This window comes from Chelonia mydas, chromosome 1, assembly GCF_015237465.2.
Source record: "Chelonia mydas isolate rCheMyd1 chromosome 1, rCheMyd1.pri.v2, whole genome shotgun sequence".
Taxonomy (NCBI): domain Eukaryota; kingdom Metazoa; phylum Chordata; order Testudines; family Cheloniidae; genus Chelonia; species Chelonia mydas.
Genome location: NC_057849.1, coordinates 134,107,369 through 134,122,739, shown reverse-complemented (window position 1 = coordinate 134,122,739; position 15,371 = coordinate 134,107,369). Strand labels below are relative to the sequence as shown.

At 44.0% G+C, this 15,371-nt stretch overlaps 1 long non-coding RNA gene across 2 annotated transcripts; it reads left to right on the top strand.

Annotated features, from left to right (window-relative positions):
* The first annotated feature begins 8,681 nt into the window (after window positions 1-8,681).
* On the top strand, window positions 8,682-15,136 carry LOC122464019. Of its 2 annotated transcripts, none has more exons than XR_006287851.1 (3): window positions 8,682-8,800; window positions 11,935-12,188; window positions 14,492-15,136. It is a non-coding gene; the product is annotated as an uncharacterized LOC122464019 (long non-coding RNA). The 2 variants fall into 2 exon arrangements; XR_006287852.1 differs by lacking the exon at window positions 8,682-8,800 and adding an exon at window positions 9,334-9,774.
* Window positions 15,137-15,371: the final 235 nt, after the last annotated feature.

Genomic DNA, 15,371 nt, shown 5'->3' with positions numbered 1-15,371 from the left:
AACTGAGAGAGACGCAAACAGCATCGCTAGCAAGGAGCAAGTTAAAGGTTTACAATTCTCATTTAAAAATATATATATATTAAGGTGTGTGTAACCTCCTTGCCACTGTAGGCCTCTGCTGGTAAGTCTCCCTCTCTATGAGGCCCAGTCTAGTGGTGCTCTAGCCCTCCAGCCAAAATCCCCTTTGTACCACCTCTTTTGAGGCAGCAAGGTTCAAAGGCAATCTGGAACAAAAACAAACAACTCAGAACAGGGTCATCCAATGAGCCTTCTGTGGGGTCCAGCACTTTCTGCTCAGGGCTGGTCTGCCAAACTCTCTGCTTCCACTGACTCCCCACCGGGTCTGGGTGGCCTTGCTGGAAGGGCAGGTCCAGAGGGCATGTGCACTTCATTTCAGGGCTGCAACCAGGCTCTCACCCATCAAGAGAGGCAGAGCTCGGTCCTCCTTTCTGGGCTAATTCTCCTCCTTTTAGCTCCCCTCATCATGCCAGACATTGGCTGCAGGCGTAGCAGGGCAGGGTCCACTGGGCCCATAGGCTCTCCATAACCCTTTCATTGCCAGTGGAGAGCCTGTCATCCTCCTTACCCCCCTCACTGCCAGTGTGAGGTTCTCTGCTCCATTACAGTGACCAGACCCTTAAGTGGTTTCATGGGTACTTAACACTACCTTAAAGTAGCATCTGGGGATTTCCTGAACATAGTGTAATCCTGAACTGCCCTCCTTTTTCCCCCACCTTCTTCCCCCCTCAGTATATGGGGCAGGAGGGGGTGGGGTCAAACTACACTGAATTCTAAGTCTGGCCATTGGAATAGCTCCTTGAGGGCCTTTATCTACTAATAAAAAAGTCTGAGTAGTCTTAGGGCTGCCCTAATTTGCACCAGGAGCCCATTTAACCACTGATAGTGCCCACAAAATGTGAGATAAGCCACCTATGCACTCTTGCACTCTCTTCACCAGATGAGCTGAGCACTGCTCTGTCACTTGGGCTTTTGCTGTGTGTTCAAAAACAAAGCCAAGTCGCTTAAGTCAAAGATAGTAGAAAAAGCCTATAAAATCTCAAGACCTGAATGAATGATGACTGAATCATACTGACAAGAGTACACATGTGGAAGACTTAAGACCTGCCTTGTATAAAGACTTAGGCTTCATCAACACTACCAGTTTATGTCATGTCGGTATAATTCCATCACTCAGGGGTTTGGAAAATCCACACCCCTAAACAACAGTTATACCATCATAAGTTGGTAGTGTAGACCAAGCCTGAGTCTTTATACCAGGCAGGTCTTAAGTCTTCCACATGTGTATTCTAGTTAGCATGGACCTAAGCTAAAGGCCAGAGCTTTCCCGTTGGCATATGTAGGGTCTTCACTCTTGCTACAGCACCAGTGCAGCTGTGCCGCTGCAGCGCTCCAAGCGTAGACAAGCTGTCACCTCCTGTTCCTGCTCCAGCGGAAGTCAATGACAAAACTCACGTGGCATTAAAAGAGGCTGTGACTTCCATTAAATGGCTTCCAGAGTCCTTCTTTTTAATAATGTAATTGCCAGCATATGTCCTTTAGAGCAGTAGTTCTCAAACTTTTGTACTGGTGACCCCTTCAACATAGCAAGCCTTTGAGTGTGACCCGTCCCCCCTTATAAATTCAAAACACTTTCATATATTTAACACCATCATCAGTGCTGGATGCAAAGTGGGGTTTGGGATTGAGGCTGACAGCTCGCGAGCCCCTATGTAATAACCTCACAACTCCCTGACCCCCAGTTTGAGAACTCCTGCTTTAGAGCAAGGTTAACAGTACAAAAATCCTGTCAGTCAAAATACAATTTCCTGGTCCTTTTCATTTGACTTTTAAAGACTGAAGTGCTAGAAGAATAAATGCTTTAGTTATTTCCCCAAATTTTTTAAAGCGAAGTTCTTCTGTCAAATGATCATATACGCTTTTTTAAAAAAACCACTATTTTATAATAGTGAATAGATATGTAAATGCACCACCATGTTGCCTTCTCCTTTATCATCCTCAGCAGTAAACCTCATCTCACACTCATAAACATAGATCTGAGAGAGTCTTCTCTAAAATAGGCACTTGTGGTATTTTATATTTCATGACATGCATCTAAGCTCGATTTCTGGACTCGAGTGAGGAGCCTGTGGGTTGTGTTGTATAAAACCCTTAGTTGGCCGGCTCAGTCAATTGACTGAACAATTCTGACATTTAAAGGGGGGAGGGGAGAAAAAAAAGAGAGAGATGGAGGGCTACATTCAGCAAGGGTGTAAGTGGCTGCAATTCTTGAGCACCTGGCACATGTCCTTAATTGCTTCAGTGGCAGTCTGAGAATGTTACAGACATAATGATACTTTATGGGTTCTTCATTGTGAATGAAAAAGTATAGGAGGGTACGATGAGCTTTCTAGATGGAGACCGACAATATAATGTTGGGTATGTGTTTACCTTGAGAATTAGTAGAAGATACAAGCACAAAATTCTCTATTGCTATTTTAATTGCCTTCAGCTGTGGGTCCTCAGTATCTATAGCTATCTCCAGCTAAGCAGCCCAACATTGAGGGGCCTAGAATGAGAAATCCCTTAAGATTGTAGCAGCTTAGCATGGCCCCTCTTACATCAAGGAGTTATACCCTTCCCAGTGCTCCACCACCATCCCTCATGGACCCAAGTCCAGGGGCTGCCATTGATTCCCAAAGTACATAAAGTATAACGAAGGATAGTCCTGAGGACAGCTGGCCACTGTTGGGAAGCCCACACAGTAGGGGACTGTTCAGGTAACAGCAGTGCCTCAGAAGAGGCCTGAAAGATGGGTAGTTTGATACCCTGTTGCTTTTAACTGTTGAGTTTGAAGTTGTGCATGAAGATAGCATTCTGGGAAGACAACACTTCCCAAGTGATGTGATGGAGCTGTAAAGCCTGATTGGCCAGTGCTGCAAGAAGAATGAATTTCACCTCCCTTCCTCCACACATGTCCCTTTGCCTTGTTCATCTACAACCCAGACAACCACAAAGTCCAGCAGTCAAGAACATTTTAGATGAGATTCTTGGGCTATATTCATTTTATGGCATTTGTCAGTAATAAGCCAGGCTTACAAACAAAACACTGCACTCTCCTTAGTGAGATTACCTGTGCACTGCTGAGTTTATTCAGCCTAAAGAATTGGAAATGTCAGCCATAGTCAACCTGTGCCAGCTGAACTCACTAACACTTAAACATTTTCTTAGTTAAAACTTTTCCTAATTAGATCCTAAATATCTGGAGGTCTTAGACATTGATGTAAATATTAATGAGGCATATCTCACGAATGAACAGAATACAGGGAGGCAACTATGACTTTCCAAAGACCGTATGGAACATGTTGCATACAATACTGACCATGCGCGTAACTCTTTGGTTCTGCAAAGTTATTTCTGCCAATAGTAACCCTTTAGAAGCTTAAATGATCTCCTGAGCTCTGTGGCTTATGTTATATAAAACTTTCACAATCAGGTTTAAATAATACCCTCCTTATTCTGCCTCACCTTAAGCCATTCCTTCAGTACAAGATTACTTTGCTATCTAAAGATTACTTTTCAAGACCTGCTCAGTATAAAATGCAAAATCTTAGCATTCTCAAGAAAGGCATTATGCAGAAAGGTGTGCTAATGCCAAAGATTTGCTAACTATGTGTGCGTGACTAGTAGCATTTGATTTTAAAAATCATGAAGTCTACTAAATTAATTAACTTGTCAAGTTCCTAAGGCACATTAGGGCAGAATCTAGCCTAAGTAAATAAAAGCTCCTATTTTTCGACTACTTTAAGTAGCAGATGGATGAAAGTAAAATCTGTCACCTGAAAAGCATAAAAGATTTATTGTGGATGAGAAAACCCATCTTCTCCTTGGACTAGCTCCTTTTGTTTTTCTAAGAATCAGGAAGAGGGTGCCAGGCAGATTGCAGTGAGATGCTGTTACTTTTTCTTGTTTGCGTTCCCTGTCCCTCGAGGGATTTAAATGACTTAACAGCATAGGTGCCTTTTGATGGTGATCCCATTTTCAGAGGTGCTGAATCCAGAGATAATGCTTTGTAGAGCTATTGTTGCTCACTCTGGCATTCTATGCCATGGTATCAATGCCACAGATGCCATGTCAGAATGGTAGTTCTCTCCATATCCATGGATGGGATCACATTTTCAGATGTGCAAGTGTAAGAGTGTGTGCTGTTGAATGTGGTCAACTTAGATGAGCAAATATCCCATTACATGTATGATCATAGCTGCATATGGCCACCATTGGCCATTCTGGCAGGTTTATGTGAGTCTTTTGCAGTATAGAATCACATCAGTCCCAACCTAGACATATGGTTATCCATTTTGTGTGTTATTTCGTGAAAGTTTTTGTTCCACACTGGAATGAAAACAAATGTTGAAACCACATCTTTCATAAAACAGAATAGCTGGTTTCCAGCCAGCCCTAATAAAACAAGAGTTTTGAAACAACTTAATCGGTTAACACCCAAACTTTATCAACATGACAATGCTATAGTAGTAGACATCCTTCAGTCTCGAGAGATCATGGGTTGCGCCCCTGAGAGGTAAAGAATTTACTCAGTTGGTTTTATGGCAGCTGTGAATGTGGCTGAAGAGATGCACTGGAGAGAGAATCTCTGCTGCATCTGTCACATTTAAAGGTGATGTTTCAACCCTTGGGGCTCTGCCTTCTGTGAGCTCTTTTCTCCTCTGCTAAGCTGGACGGCTTCCTCTCAGAACTCCGGAGACCTTTGTTAAGTTCTTGTTTCCAAAGGCTGTGGTCCTGAGTGCGATCTTTCCAGTTGTCCACATCCATGCCCATTTCTTTGAGGTCTCGCTTGCATACATCATTGAAATGCAATTTGGGGCATTCTTTGGGTCTTTTTCTAGATGCCAATTCACCGTAGAAGATGTCCTTTGGGATGTGCCCATCATTCATTTGACACACATGTCCAAGCCAGTGGAGGCGTCTGTTTGAGGAATGTTTGCATGCTAGGTAAGCTGGCCCACTTAAGCACCTCCATGTTGGTAACTCTGTCCCTCCAGGAGATTCCAAAGATTTGAGAAAGACAATGCATATGAAAGCTGTTGAGCCTCTTTTCCTGATGAGAGTATAAGGTCCATGCCTCTCTCCCATACGAAAAAGTGTGCTGATAACACATGCACAATATACACAAATCTTTGCTATAGCAGTTTAAACACACACACAAAATATGACAGTGCTATGAAAGTCTATACACACACACACAGAGTCAAACTATACTAAACACGGAAAAGGGAACTAATCTAAAAACAACATTGGCAGGGCATGGAATAAAGGTCCCTGTGTTCTCAGCAAGCTGTGGGAAGGAACAAACAGTCAAGTGGGCAATACACGGCCTGTTTTGTAACCTCAGCTCTGAATGTTCTGTACCAGAAGGGGAGTTCTTACATTCCCAACAGGCTTCGTTTTGGTACAAGTTCCAAGAACCTTCAAGCTGCAGTTCATGTCCCTCAAGTGTCAGCATGCTAAGGCCACCTTGCAGAATATGTTCCCCCTCCCTAGGTTTAAAATCCAGTCAGTCAGTCAGTCAATGTAAAAATCCTTTCAGTGTTCCCTGGAAGTCTTGACACAAGATGACGTTATTCCAGCACAGTTTTAGTAGGAGGAGGCTCTTTCACTTCGTTCCTCAAAAAGAAGATTCATGGCCTCATCATTGCTGGAGGAGTTAATGCAATGAGAAATTATTCCTTAAGGTTCCCACTAGCTTCAAATCAGCATCTTCCGTGGTGGTAGCTTGTTGGCTGTATTCAGCAGCTGTGTACAGTAACCCACCATTCCTTTCAGCAGCTGTGTATTCTGCTCTGCTATGCCCTCATTTAAACTAGAGGTCATTGCAGTCAATGGATAGGACTCCCGAGGATGTAAAGGAAGCAGAAATGATTCAGCATAGCCAAAAACCAACCAACCAAGCAGAAAAGCAGGTATACATTAAAAAGGACTATCCAGCTGTCATTGAACCCACAAGCCATTTTTAGTCAGGTTCTAAATCAAGGCAACATCTTCAGGCCAAAAATCTGTCCAAGTGGTTATAACTTAGATCTACATGTTTTTGAAGTGAATGTAAAAAATAGCTGGGCTTTGTCTGAATAAATGAAGTTCTACTATATCAATGTGCATTCACATCAGTAGTTGTAAATATGTACAAATATATTCAGTGCTGCTTTGGGAAATGGGGCTATATTAGAGCTCCAACACATACAGGGCTACCTTCCATGTTTATTAAAACACATTGGCCAGATAACGAACCCACATTACCCACACTGGCTAGATTTTCTGCTGGGCACCATGTGCAGAGAGGGAGACATCAGGGAGCAGATTACAGCTTCCTGATTCTCATGGTGGTTTTACGTTGGCCCTTTGTGGAGTTTAGAGCACTCACATGGCCATGTCTCAGCCCTGCCCTCGTGGTGAGGGCTGCAGATGGGGAAACACAAGGATCTGGCATAGAAGCCAGCTATGGCAGTTCTTCACCCACGTGGGACTCTCCCATGCTGGGGGGAATCCCAAGCAGGGTATATGTGACCATTTCCTCTCCTATTGCACCCCGGGAAGCCCATTGTATTTAACATAGATAAAGCCTGACTAAAAAGCGGTCCCTTTTATGGGCATTTATAGATGGTGGCAGGGAGGACAGGCGTTTACAACACTGCTTTCAACTGGAGAGCTTCTTTTTAACAGCAACAACTTAATTCAGAAATTAAGATGCTCAGAGATCAGGTGATGCCCCAAAGAAGCATGAGCAGGGCCTTTCCCCCTTCCAGGCACTTGGCAACAGTTGCTTTGCAGGGATGTGAAGAGTACATGCTTCTCCTTTCAGTCTCAGGTGTACGGAGCACTATGCAGTGTGCTCTTGCAGAAGTACTGTCTGCATTTGCCATGGTAGGCCTATTGCCTTAGAGCACCTCTATTCAGCCAGTAACTGGGCCACCGTAGCTCCTCAGCCCTCTATGCACAACAGCCCCTTAGCACTCACATAGCACTTTGCAAACCGTCAGTAGCTAATATTTTGAGATGAAATGGTTGGGGGGCGCTAAATCATGTTTCGTTGCATTTTTAGACTGGAAGTGCCTTTTGACCAGCTGCTTTCACTAGGAGACTTGAGGATCTTAATCTAAGCCGAGAGAGATTGATTTCCGGATGTTTTCATCTTTATGGCCAGCCAATGTTCATTACTGAATTCCCATCAAGTAAATTAACAACCAAGTGAGGCTGTGTGTTGTGCTGACATTTTCATGAGCGAATTCCGGATAGCCAGCAGTACAGTATTTAAAGACCTCAAAGGTTAATGCATCCTCAGATCTTGGAGTCTGATTTTCCCCGAAAACCTGAATACATAATCACCTCCTTCATCAATCACTTTAACCTTTCAGCATTTGACTGTAGACCTAATGCTATAATGAATATGAGATTTAAAGGGTGAAGTGTGTGTGAAGCTTTGCTGCAATCTCTCTTACAGAGGAGAACTTGAAGTCAGTTTAAAAAAAATCACAGCTTTCATCATTGCACTGCTCTGCCACAATTTGGGTCTAGCTATTGTTATACCTGGCATAGTGGAGGAGAACTGGCTGAGGCATTGGACAGGATCCAACACAGCTAACAAAGGCAACAATGGACATGCCTCCTCTCCAGTGCATTAAGCCAACTACCTTCCATCACCCCCATCCCTTGCAATAGCAAGAAGACATCTAGCCTGAGAGCCAGCAGTGGGGGTTGGCAAGTGATCCTGAAGCGTGGCGGTTCTGGGACTCTGGGTTCAAATATTTTTCATTGTGATCACTGGCCCCAGACCACTGATTAGCAGTTGATTGACCCTGAAAGCATTTGTAGCGTTTCTCTGCCCTTGTAGAGCACAAGGCATTTAGGGGAAATTTTTCATAAGTACTTAAGTGACTTAGAGCATATGTTCCATTTTCAGAAGTGACTTAAGCACTTCAGAACCTACGTTCTATTGATTTTCAATGAGACTGGGCCAGTTTCCCCAAGAGCCAGATTTTTAGGTGCCTAAAGATGCAGATAGGCACCTAAGATTTATTTAATATCCCAGTAGGTGGCTATTTGTCTTTAGGCATCTAAACACCTTTAAAATCTTTCCCTAAAGCCTAATTCACGTTTGAACATTGGATTTTGGCTTCTAAACCACACAGTCACTTTAGAAAATGCTAACTTCTACATTATCTTGACTCAGTAGTCTCAGGATGCAAGCCAGCCTCATGGCTCTAGCTGGCAGGAGTTAGTTGGACCATTTGGTTTGGGGTTTTTTTAGACCTATGCCTTCACTGGGTTTCACAGGCCAAGCAGGACTGTCCACATTGCACAGTGTGAGCTCTGAAAGCCCAAGTCTGCAGATCCGGGCTCAGACTCACTGCTATGGGTGGTTTTTGCACGGTAGACATACTCTAAGAGGACTGGCTCTTTCCAGGCAAAGGCTAGAAAAGCTCTTGATTAGTCCGGTCTTTCTTTTTCGACATTCTTAAAGACGATGCTATGTGATGGAGCATACAGACTCCACAATGGAGAACAAGGGGTTAAGGAGCAACTCTGGGCCCCGGGAGCCCCACCCAGTCACACATGCAAAGCCTGCACAAGCTGGAGGCAGAATTTAAGAAGGGAAACAGAGCAGCTCAGAAGGAGGTAAGCAGTGGGCGGGAACAGGTCTCTGTGGAAATAAAGGAGCTCTGGTTGCCTGACACTTGGCCACACTGATCTGGACAAGCCTGCAAAGGAGAGCTGGTGACTGTTTGGGAAGGTCAGCAACTTTGTTTTCAGTTCAGCTCTTTAATTTACCTGTGAGGGAAAAAAAGGGGAACTCAGACAAGAAGTGATCCAAGGAATCAGCTATTTAGCACCCCAATGTGCAGAACTTAGCCGCCTACCATTGGGCCCTGGATTAGAGCCCGGTGGAGCAGGTGTGCCTTCAGCTGCACTGAAGGGACAATAGGAGTTGATGTCTTTATGGGGATCCAGCTGAGGAAGATCCTGAATACACAAGGGTCCAGACCCCAAGCCCCAGAGCTAAGGAGAGAATCCCCAAAACCTTATGGGCACCAAAAGACATCTGTTATTGGACTTTTCTTTCTGTATAGCCCAAAAGGGATGGACTAGAATGTTTGAAGGGAGGGGGAACAATGGCTACAACTTTGCCTGAGATTAGGTGGCGCTGCTGCTGAAGGTAACCTTTCAAATCTTTGGGTAAAATCCTAGTTCCATTGAACTCAATGGGGAGCTTTGCTATGGACTTCAGTGGAGGTTTCACCCTCTATTTATTTGACAATTGGCTTGATCTCAGTAGAGTTCCCCTAACATCATCAGTTCATTTAATTATCCTTACATGATCATCCAGTTTGAAGAGAAATAGGAGTAAAGGATACATAAAGATCAGACGTGATGCTGGAAGCTAGAGTCATTGTAAAGAAACAGATGTTTAGAAACCATTTCTCTCAGAAATGGGACTTTGAAATTTGAAAGCTGACAGGCAGAGTATGCATGGTCAACATGGTTTTCATGCAAAAGCCATTTTGTTGATTTTTGCAACACAATAAAATTGAAGGACTACAAAAACAAAAAGTGTTTTTTCTATGAAAAGTTAATGGCAAATTCTTTGGTAGCTTTCCCCAACACCAAGTGAAGATAAACAATATAGTACTTGATGGAAGAGTGCAATCTGTGAAAAAAGTAACGATAGTAATGTTATTTACTGGAACATCAATCATTACCCTGGAGGTAAGTCCTCTTGGAATTAATTTTCAGTGTAAACTCTTCTTTCTTTGCAAGGACAGAAATAAATATATTTAATCAGTTTTTGTGCCATGAGAATACATAACCTAAATTAACATGAGATTCAGTTAAACCACATCCATGTTTCCCTCTTCAGTGCAATCTGTACTCAAGACTCCTGCTGCTTGTCATTTTCTATCACAATGGTTCCTCACATGTTCCACATTTTTCTTATTTCCTGCCAACCAGTGGCCATTTACGGCAGATCAAATATCCTGTGTTTGATCAATAGAGTATTGCTTGCTAAAAGGAAATCAGATTTCCCCTTGTCCATCACAGTTTGCTTCTCAGTGAAGAGTGTATTTTCTTCTCCCTAGTCCAAATATCAAGATTATGGTTCATTGACTTTACCTTGAACTAGTAGAGTTGCTGTGCAAGAAAATATTGGAGATCAGACTTCCCCCTCCCCCCCCCCCCAGTTTATAACGAGGAAGGGCATCATTACTGTTTTGCTCTTTTTTTCCAGGAAATGTAATAGGCTTCAGCAAAATGACTTGCATTTTATTATTTTACAAATAAAAAATGCCTTTAGAAAAATCTCCCTGTGCCTTTTAAAAAACATTGTGCTTCAAGTTCTCTAGTCCATGAATAGAGATAGATCTGAGCATGCTCCTAATGTTCATTCTGACCATGTTCTTCAGTCTAGTCCCCACAGCTGCCTCAAATGTTGCCACTGGCATTTCTTTGAAACTCTAATTTGTTATTTAATTAATTATTAGATTGGAGCCCAGATTCTTAATACTCAAACACCAGACCACCTTTCTGAGGCCTCATCAACTTACACAGCAAGAGTGAAATTCATCCCCTCCTGCTCTGTGCACCCTGCACAACCCCCCCCCCCCCCCAAAAAAAAAAAAAAAAAAAAAAAACACAACCAAACACAACACATTTTGTATAGGAAACTACTTGCAGACTGGGAGATACCAGAAAACAACTGCAACTAACGGTTTCAGCCTCTGGGCTGGAATAGGGCAATGACCCCTCCTACTCACCCAGGGGATTGTGGTCACTGGATCTGCATAACTGTGGACATGATGGCCATTACCATGACTCTAATGACTCCATGTCACTTACTGGAGGCCTGGAACAGAGCCCAGCTCAGCCACTCGTTTGCGGAGAAGGCATATGCACTCCACAATCACCACCCAAACAGCAGATCTTGTACATTTCCACTGTGTGGGGCGGCTTCCATGTCCTTATAACTGAAGAATTATATTAGCTATTTGCCAGTCATATGGCACAGAGGCTGATTTAAAGAATAGATCTACGTACCACAGTTAGAAAAGGAGTACTTGTGGCACGTTAGAGACTAAGAAATTTATTTGAGCATAAGCTTTCGTGAGCTACAGCTCACTTCATCAGATGCGTTCAGTGGATGACGTGAGCTCTAGCTCATGAAAGCTTATGCTCAATTAAAATTGTTAGTCTCTAAGGTGCCACAAGTACTCCTTTTCTTTTTGCGAATACAGACTAACACGGCTGCTACTCTGAAACATACCACAGTTAGTAATTCTAGAATTTCATATACCAGTTCCTTCAGAACTCTTAGCTGAATACCAGCTGTCTTGTTGGCTTATTACTGTTTATCAGTTTATTCCAAAACCTCCTCTACTGACAGTTCCTCAGATTTGCCACCTAAAAAGAATGGTTCAGGTGTAGGAATCTACCTCACATCCTCAGCTGTGAAGACCAATGCAAGGAATTCATTTAGCTTCTCCGCAATGGGTTTATCTTCCTTGAGTGCTCCTTCAGCTCCTCAGTTGTCCCATGGCCCCTCTGATTGTTTGGCAGGCTTCCTGCTTCTGATGTACTTATTATTATAATTAATTTTTTTTGCTGTGATACAAAACTTTAAGGGAATATATGTTCCTCCATTCTCCCAAACCTTGAGAAACAAGGTCTTAAAACAGGCTGCTGCCAATATCCACCCAGTTGTCTGACCCATGCTCACAATTCCTTTCCAAAAATCAAACTCCCATCTCAGCAGTCTGTGCGGTTAATCCAGACTGAGTTTACAGTTGGATTAGAATCTGGCCCTGAGTGTGTTATGGGTTAAGGAGGAAATGTAAGCCTTCGTCTAATTTGTCTTCTCTTGCTTCTTTTCAGGCTGTCTGTACTGCTGAGCTAACTCCAGGCAAAAGCTCAGTACTGTATGCTGAGAACTGGCTGGGTGATAACTACCATTCAGCTAGAGAAGTGTTGCTAATTCCCTGTGCTGAAAATTTGCCCCCTGCTTAGTGTCCCTGTTAGGATTTTCCATTCCAAAGGCACATGGAGCCTGATCATACTAGGTGTGGAACACCCACGACTCCCATTCAGGAGCACACTTCCAGGAAGCATGCAACTCCTCACAGGATCAGGTCATAGAATCATAGAATCATAGAATATCAGGGTTGGAAGGGACCCCAGAAGGTCATCTAGTCCAACCCCCTGCTCGAAGCAGGACCAATTCCCAGTTAAATCATCCCAGCCAGGGCTTTGTCAAGCCTGACCTTAAAAACCTCTAAGGAAGGAGATTCTACCACCTCCTTAGGTAACGCATTCCAGTGTTTCACCACCCTCTTAGTGAAAAAGTTTTTCCTAATATCCAATCTAAACCTCCCCCATTGCAACTTGAGACCATTACTCCTCGTTCTGTCATCTGCTACCATTGAGAACAGTCTAGAGCCATCCTCTTTGGAACCCCCTTTCAGGTAGTTGAAAGCAGCTATCAAATCCCCCCTCATTCTTCTCTTCTGCAGACTAAACAATCCCAGCTCCCTCAGCCTCTCCTCATAAGTCATGTGCTCTAGACCCCTAATCATTTTTGTTGCCCTTCGCTGGACTCTCTCCAATTTATCCACATCCTTCTTGTAGTGTGGGGCCCAAAACTGGACACAGTACTCCAGATGAGGCCTCACCAGTGTCGAATAGAGGGGAACGATCACGTCCCTCGATCTGCTTGCTATGCCCCTACTTATACATCCCAAAATGCCATTGGCCTTCTTGGCAACAAGGGCACACTGCTGACTCATATCCAGCTTCTCGTCCACTGTCACCCCTAGGTCCTTTTCCGCAGAACTGCTGCCTAGCCATTCGGTCCCTAGTCTGTAGCGGTGCATTGGATTCTTCCATCCTAAGTGTAGGACCCTGCACTTATCCTTATTGAACCTCATCAGATTTCTTTTGGCCCAAACCTCCAATTTGTCTAGGTCCTTCTGTATCCTATCCCTCCCCTCCAGCGTATCTACCACTCCTCCCAGTTTAGTATCATCCGCAAATTTGCTGAGAGTGCAATCCACACCATCCTCCAGATCATTTATGAAGATATTGAACAAAACCGGCCCCAGGGCTGACCCCTGGGGCACTCCACTTGACACCGGCTGCCAACTAGACATGGAGCCATTTATCACTACCCGTTGAGCCCGACAATCTAGCCAGCTTTCTACCCACCTTATAGTGCATTCATCCAGCCCATACTTCCTTAACTTGCTGACAAGAATACTGTGGGAGACCGTGTCAAAAGCTTTGCTAAAGTCAAGAAACAATACATCCACTGCTTTCCCTTCATCCACAGAACCAGTAATCTCATCATAAAAGGCGATTAGATTAGTCAGGCATGACCTTCCCTTGGTGAATCCATGCTGACTGTTCCTGATCACTTTCCTCTCATGTAAGTGCTTCAGGATTGATTCTTTGAGGACCTGCTCCATGATTTTTCCAGGGACTGAGGTGAGGCTGACTGGCCTGTAGTTCCCAGGATCCTCCTTCTTCCCTTTTTTAAAGATTGGCACTACATTAGCCTTTTTCCAGTCATCCGGGACTTCCCCTGTTCGCCACGAGTTTTCAAAGATAATGGCCAAGGGCTCTGCAATCACAGCCGCCAATTCCTTCAGCACTCTCGGATGCAACTCGTCCGGCCCCATGGACTTGTGCACGTCCAGCTTTTCTAAATAGTCCCTAACCACCTCTATCTCCACAGAGGGCTGGCCATCTCTTCCCCATTTTGTGATGCCCAGCGCAGCAGTCTGGGAGCTGACCTTGTTAGTGAAAACAGAGGCAAAAAAAGCATTGAGTACATTAGCTTTTTCCACATCCTCTGTCACTAGGTTGCCTCCCTCATTCAGTAAGGGGCCCACACTTTCCTTGGCTTTCTTCTTGTTGCCAACATACCTGAAGAAACCCTTCTTGTTACTCTTGACATCTCTTGCTAGCTGCAACTCCAGGTGCGATTTGGCCCTCCTGATATCTTTCCTACATGCCCGAGCAATATTTTTATACTCTTCCCTGGTCATATGTCCAACCTTCCACTTCTTGTAAGCTTCTTTTTTATGTTTAAGATCCGCTAGGATTTCACCATTAAGCCAAGCTGGTCGCCTGCCATATTTACTATTCTTTCGACTCATCGGGATGGTTTGTCCCTGTAACCTCAACAGGGATTCCTTGAAATACAGCCAGCTCTCCTGGACTCCCTTCCCCTTCATGTTAGTCCCCCAGGGGATCCTGGCCATCTGTTCCCTGAGGGAGTCGAAGTCTGCTTTCCTGAAGTCCAGGGTCCGTATCCTGCTGCTTACCTTTCTTCCCTGCGTCAGGATCCTGAACTCAACCAACTCATGGTCACTGCCTCCCAGATTCCCATCCACTTTTGCTTCCCCCACTAATTCTACCCGGTTTGTGAAAGAAGGTCCTGAAAGAGTGAGTTTCCCAGAAGTCTGACTTCTCTTTCAATGCAAGTTTGCCAGAGAAACCAAGAAAACTCAGCCATGTATAGCAGGAATCAATGTTGAAAGCCAGAGAGAAGAAGAAAAACAGCCATGTCACCGGTGTGGATTTTTTCTCGTTTCCTGATCCTAATAGATGTCTTTGGAGACTGACGCTGCCTGAACATTGCTGTTGAATTGCCCATATTGCTTTGACAGTTCTTGACCTTTTTTAATCCTTTACATTTAACTTTATTTACACTTCATTTAAATTTAATACCTTTAGGCAACTGTGGGCACTCCTGCCCTATTCTCTTTAGACTTTTTTGTTATGTGTGAGGACTCTGTCTCTGGTTGTCACCAGTCTCCCTGTTTCAAAGAGACTTCAAGAGTATCACTAGTTCTGACTTCAGTCACAGTCGTTCATATTAGCCAGAGTCTGGAAAAATACAAAGTAGCTACAGCCAATGTAGCCTGCGTAGACCTATGTATATTTTTACAGCTTTTCTTTTTAATGCACTGCAAAGCTTGGCTAATCACCCTTCTCATAGACTAGATATGAATAAAACATCCTGATTGAACTCGGCTAGGTGAAGTACTCCCAGATGCATTCCGTGACCTGTTTCATGTCTGTGGAAGATCAGATTTGTGGAGTCATCTTTAACAACTCAGGAGCAAGAATGATAAATAAGTGAATGTAGAGAGACTCCTGATGTGTGGGGGGTTTTCTGGGGGTGGGGGGGGAGGAGTTGCCCATAGGTGCTAGAACTAGGGGTGCTAAAGTGGTTTCCATTAAATACAGGCTTTACAGTTTGAATCAATGGCTCTCAGTACCCCCACTACACAAATTGTCCCAGGCACTGC